Raw genomic sequence first — 6,312 nt, 5'->3', positions numbered from 1 at the left:
ACTGGACAAACTGTTGGTACAGTCAGTGCTCTGAACCACATCCTTAGCCTGAAATGCTGTCTTTGCACACATGCCCTTTCAAACCTGACATTTTATGAGTTGATTTTAGCTGCTTTACAGTTACCTAAGTGCTGAGGAGAGGAAGAAAACAACATGCACATACAAAAGGTCTGTTGATGCGTTCTCTCTTTTCTATTTTAAAGTTCAAAAGCATATCTATTATACATCTTTGCAGCTCTCCAGGGTTTCTACCAGCTAAAGGATAAATTTTTCTGAACAGTTACTGCAGCTTCCAAAGCTGTGACTCAGCAACCACACTTTCACACTTAGAAGTTTGGCAAGTGGCTTGGTGCCAGATAAACTAATGATTAGCTTCCTAATATGCAACAGGATGCTTTAATGAAAGTATGCCCATTACATATGTAAGGACAGATTATTTGCTGTAAACTCAGATAAACTTTGTTGGTCTTGCAGTGCTGAGAGCATTCAGAATCTCCCGAACAACATAATGTTTGGGTTGTGGAAAGTCTATTCTGACATGTCATCACTTATTAAGAAACAACTTTTGCATTTCTCATTTCAAGAAATTATTTTCCAAATAATATTGCTGAGACCTTTAGTTGCTGACTTTTTCTACAATAAGAATGTCTCTTTATTAATTTTTTAACAGATGAAGAAAGTCTTCTCAACTTGAGTTCAGTGCACTTGAGAAGCTCAGTTAAGTCTGAACCATTCCTTTTATAGACCAAGTTATCTTGTATGAAGTTTTTAAAGAAATGAAAATTAGACCATGAGCTGTATTATTGGCTTGATGTCCAGAACACTCTTAGCTTTATAAATAAAATGCTTACCTATGCATATAAAGGCATTTCAGGTTATTTGTAATTTGCATTTATTTTGTATTATTAGCTATGGATACCTCCACATCTCCTACTCTGAAGTCTAAGGACATATGTCATCCAAATTCTTTTTTCTCTAAATACTGTTGCCACAGCCATTACGGTGAGATGACTTCACTGGCTATGGAACTGTTCAGGCTCACACCGCAGCTGACGAAAAAAACCTTCTCTCTAAAGTGAATAAAGGTGGAGTCAAGCCTACTGCAAGCAGCCATATACAAAGTCAAGCTTTTTCTGGACTGTCATGATGAAGGCCCACTACCGTCCCTGGACCTCATCTTGCCTCTTTTCTTGTTCCACAATTTTTCATAGCATCTGGGAGTGGATTTTTCTTTGTTCTTCAGCCAAGAGCATGTATATGTATAAGACACAACACCTTTGCTTGAGGTAGCAGACCTGCAAAGCAGAAAGAAGCCAAACTGCAGTTTCCTCTACCAAGTTGGATGCTTCAGAAAACTGCTTCAACCTACAAATCTCATACATGAAAGGAGAGCCACCTGGAACTAACCAACAGGTAATACCTGGGAGAAGGGCATGCCTAGGGATCCTACCCATCACAGATTTTGCCTTGCTCCAGGTTGCCAGGAAGCACCTGCACCTACTCACCGCTCACTTCAGCTGATGAAGAAATCATCACCTCTGCAATGACTCCTTCAAATCACCAGGCAGGGTTTGTTCCTCCTTTTGAAAGCATGCCTAGAGGAGAATACCTACTGATTTGAAGAAAACTGCCTTGAGCTTCTGTCTCCAAGGTGAATGCTTTGATCCCTAGGGAAGAGATTAAGCTGAGCAATAGCACTTTCCACTGTGCAGAAGTATTGTAACTGAAATTCTGCTCTTTTGATGTCAATGTAAGTTTTGCCCTAGTCTTCACACTTTAAACTCTAATACAGTGCTTTCTTTGAGGGGAAAAAAAGTATGTCACAGAAGTTGGTGCTCAGGACTGCATTTCTCAGACCACCACTTGAAACACAGAGGAAAAATACAACGCTTGAGACCTAAAGACTGCTTCTGTAATTTATTCAGTGACTATTTCTTATACAACAAGAAAGAGGCGTTGGAGTCAGTCCAACATTCACAACTTCCACATTTCCAGCTGAGCACTGTAATGATTGTGCTCATTTTGTCCCCACAAACTCTTCTCTAATTAGCTCCCAACTGGCTGGATAAAAAGTGTGCGCAGCACTGAGCTGTTAGAAAGGGGTTAAACCAAACATGAGTAAAACCAAAACAAAATTAAACCAAAACACTGTATGTTTATTTAAGTCAGACTTGACACTAAAAACATTGACCATGCTGAAAGGAACTGCTGAGTATTTCTCTGAAAGAATATTTTCCTTGCATGGCCAGTATTACATTAGCAAAATACTGATAAAGAATGCACTAAAGAGGACTCCAACAAGACGATGTTCTCTTGGAGACAACAGTTGCAAAACATCTTAGGACATTTACACACTCCTTGTAATGGAAAGTAAATGAGATTAATCACAACACAGACCTGCTAATGTGATGATAGGACAGTTGTAATTGCCTCTGTTGCTACATGCTATGTTGACTCACCGCAACTAATAATTTGACTTTTCTTATCTCCCTAGGGGAACAGTTATTAGAAGTTGTCCCTGCCAGTGCGGAGTTACCACACCTACAAGGAAAGGAACAACATTAAAAGGAAGTTGAAGAGGCGGTTTTCAATTATATGTATTATTTGCATATACCAAACTCAAACAGTGATTACTCTGGAAAGAGTTTTTAGACAGTTTTAATACAACTAAACTCAGGAAAAAAATTATGCCTCTTTCCAGCCTTTGGTGAAGTTTAAAGGCATTGCAACCATTAGTTTGTCAGGAATACTGGGGTTAGAGTCCTGAAGAAAGTAGAGGAGGTCAGCGTAGGCTGTTAGACACACAGTACTTGAGAAAAACTGACCACTAACACGTTCAAAATAAATAGAAGATAATTATTCAATTATTTTGGAAACTCTGAGCATCCATTTCTGTGTTTATCATTTTCTACATCACTTGCGTGTCTCCTACTACCACCTCAATCCCCGCACACTGACATGCCGCACTGACTTCAAGAGCTGGCTCACATAGTGAAATCTGAACTGATGCCAACACGTACTTCATCATACATCAGCAAAGGCCCCTTGTTTTGTTCCTCTCACCACACAGAAAGCCTATTTACCCAAGCTCTGCAAAGGCTTGTTCGCGTTCCTTTTTTGGAGAGAAGTTCTCAGGCACGTCCAAAGTTAATCACTAAATTTGAAGTTGGTGAACTCTTAGCAACTGCTAAGAAAACAGTGAAGACCAGTAGTTGTCAAGGTACACATAACTGTATGAAATGAAGTGACTTTTGATAGATAAACTAATGATTCTACCTCACTGTGAACTTGAGGCCCTGTGTTTTCTGGGAGAGACTCTTTGCTCTCCTTACTGTCAGCCAATCTAGAAAATTCCAGCTCCAAAAGTAACATTTTTGGGGAAAAGATGCAATACCAAACATTCAACAGTGGCCCAAAAAGAAAGTGTCTTTGTTATATGCTTTATTTATCATGATTTTACAAGCTTTACATGTCACTAATCCACATTAGAAATCTGACCTTTTACAAAAGAAAATGAATTCTGCAATTTTCCTAACTTTATTTCACATTTATTATTAAGTCATTATTTCAGGCTGTTCATGGGTACTTTTTAGATGATGTCTTCGTATCTTCCCATTCTGTATGGATTCTGACTCTCCTGCTGAAGAAAAGCATGAGCTTTCCGAGTTCTTCTCAAAGTCAGCTGAGGAGGGGAAGGGAAGAAGTAACATAATTCGGAAAAATACAAACTAGTTCAACTTAATCCTGTTTAGTCTTCTGAAAAAGAGTTCTGCATATGAAAATTAATTAGGGTCACTGCTTCTGGGACAACTCAAAAACCTAGTTAAATCAAAGCAAGGAATCCTACTTGACTTTGCCGAATACTTTACAAACAGATGGGGTGAATGAGACATGAAGAAAGGTCTGGAGGGAAGCAGACTCTGGTGGCTTCTCAGAGGCCACAGTCCACTGACGCTTCCTTCAGAATATCAAACACAAATAAATTTAGGGATATCCTAAAATGTCAGTCTCCTGAAAAAAAAGGAGCAATCATCTCTTTCGCAGTGAAAACAAGTTTACAAAACAAAGTTCTTCTGTTCAGATGGGAGTAGATGGCTGAGGCAGCCAAGTGGAAATCAATAATTTACACTTCCAGCATTGGTCAGAACCGTCCTCCTCACCAAGCAGATTTACAAGGCCACAGGGACAGACTGGCGTAGGTTTGAATTCTGGTACAGAATCAGTCAAGGTGATGACTGGGTGTGAAACATGTTTTACACTTCCCTGATGCAGGAAGTCACTAAGTCTCTGCCAGTGACTACTGTTTTATTGTATGGGGCCTGATTATTTTTTCCGTCTGTCTTTTTGCCTAAATGAACATGTATCCACTGTCTTTGGCTCATTTCCCACTCCTGCTCCCAGAAATTGCTCCACTTTATTTTGGACCCTGAATACAAGTTCTTTGAAATTATTTGAGGCTAGAAGACTAGACAGGATTATTTCTTCATTTGTTGAAGCAGAAAAAACCCTTCATTTTTGTTTTACTAAACTACCTCAGCTAGGTGTTTGCTGGGATGCAGTTCTGCTTTCCTACTAATTATTGTGATGGCTTCTTGCCAGCCATCATTTTCAGAAGTTAAATACTAGCTTCTAGATGAGCAGCAATGCTAAAGACTACAGAACACCATTCTAAAGAAAACAGGTGGCAGCATGAAAGGAAAGCAAAGATTTTCCTGTTTGGACAGTTGCCTACAAGTCCTGGCTAAGCAACTCCCTTATGAAGACAAGGTAGGGTTTTGTCAAAATAGAAGTTTGTCAACATCTCAAAACCAGCATACTTTTCATCATGTCAGGGCTCACTTGGTGGAGAACAGCAGTGATATGTTGCATTACTTGTAGGCCTCTCAGAGTGGGACAGAATATGCACCCAGGAGGAGTTGTCTCGGACAGAGCCAGAAGTAGAGGATAAAGCAAGGCTGAAAACTTGATGATATAAAATCACAGAATAATTCAGGTTGGAAATGACCTCAGGAGGTCATGTATGCCAACCTCCTGCTCAAGGCACCGTCAGTACTTAATTCAGACCACACTGCTCAGGGATTTGTCCAGTCAGCTTTTTAGTATCTCCAAGGCTGGAGACTCCACAACCTCTCTGGGTGACTTGTGCCTGGGCTTGTCTGTCCTCATGAAGAAAAAGTTTTTCCTTACCTCAAGTCTGAATCTGGCCTGTTCCAGTTCATGACCATAGTCTCTCCTTCTCCTGGTGTGCAACTCTGTAAAGAGCCTGGCTCCATCTTCTCAGTAACACCTTATAGGTATGGAAAAGCTGCTCTTAGGTCGCCCCAAAGTCTTCTCCAAGCTGAACCAGCCCCAATCCCTCAGCCTCTCCTCACAGGGCAAGTGTTCCTTCCCCGACCAACGTAGTCGTCTCCTGCTCCAGTTTATCAACAACCTTCTGGTAAGGCAGGGGCAAAACTGGACACAGCCTTGCAAAGATGGTCTAACGAGTGCACCTTCCTTGGTGAGTAAAGTTTAGTTTGTTGCGGGCAATGCACAAAGCAGGATAAGATGGTCACAGTTACCAAGAGTTTTCAGGCTGAGGGGCTCACCCCCACCGGTGTGCAAAAGAGGGGGAACTCTCCACTGATCCAGCAGGGCTTTGTATTCTAAGAGCCTCCATCTTTTGGAAACTGGGCACGGTGACAGATTTCCAGTTCGGCTGTGAGACATGTAGAGCAGAGCATGTGGTACTCCAAATCAGGCATCAAAAATCAGCTTTTTTATTCTGAATGGGGCTGGCACCGAGTCTGGTTTCCAGATGGTTTTCTGTTGTGTGTTTCTGTTGCTCAGAGGAACACAGCAAAATCAGAAGGGAAAGCCCTTCCCCACAGAGAAGCAAGAAATCAGGGAAAGAGAAGTAAAAACATGAAGAATAAGGCAATAATTAGTAAGTTAAGTCACTTCCCATGGCACAGTTTTCTCAAGTAAGGAACCAGCTGTGGAAGCTCTCACTTTTATGCCAAACAATTCAGCGTTTGACTCTCCTGTCTGTAGTAGCTTTGGCTGGCATTTTCCAGTCTTATTTATACAGTTAGATGCAAAGCAGCCGATTAACATGCTTGTTATTTCTTTATTAACAAACATGGTCTTTGAAAGGACAGATGCTCTTGTTTACCATCCCCTCAGATTTCAGTCAGTCTCCATATCGGTGTTTGAGCTCTATGCTACACAAAGTCTGACTTCTTTTGCTCTTTTATCTGCTTTTGATATTTAATTTTTCAAACTGCTTGATGCCTGTATTAGGGTCTGTTTTAATTTTTTCCATATTTGGAA

This window comes from Mycteria americana, chromosome 3 (genome assembly GCF_035582795.1).
Source record: "Mycteria americana isolate JAX WOST 10 ecotype Jacksonville Zoo and Gardens chromosome 3, USCA_MyAme_1.0, whole genome shotgun sequence".
Classification (NCBI taxonomy): domain Eukaryota; kingdom Metazoa; phylum Chordata; class Aves; order Ciconiiformes; family Ciconiidae; genus Mycteria; species Mycteria americana.
This window is presented reverse-complemented; position numbering follows the sequence as displayed.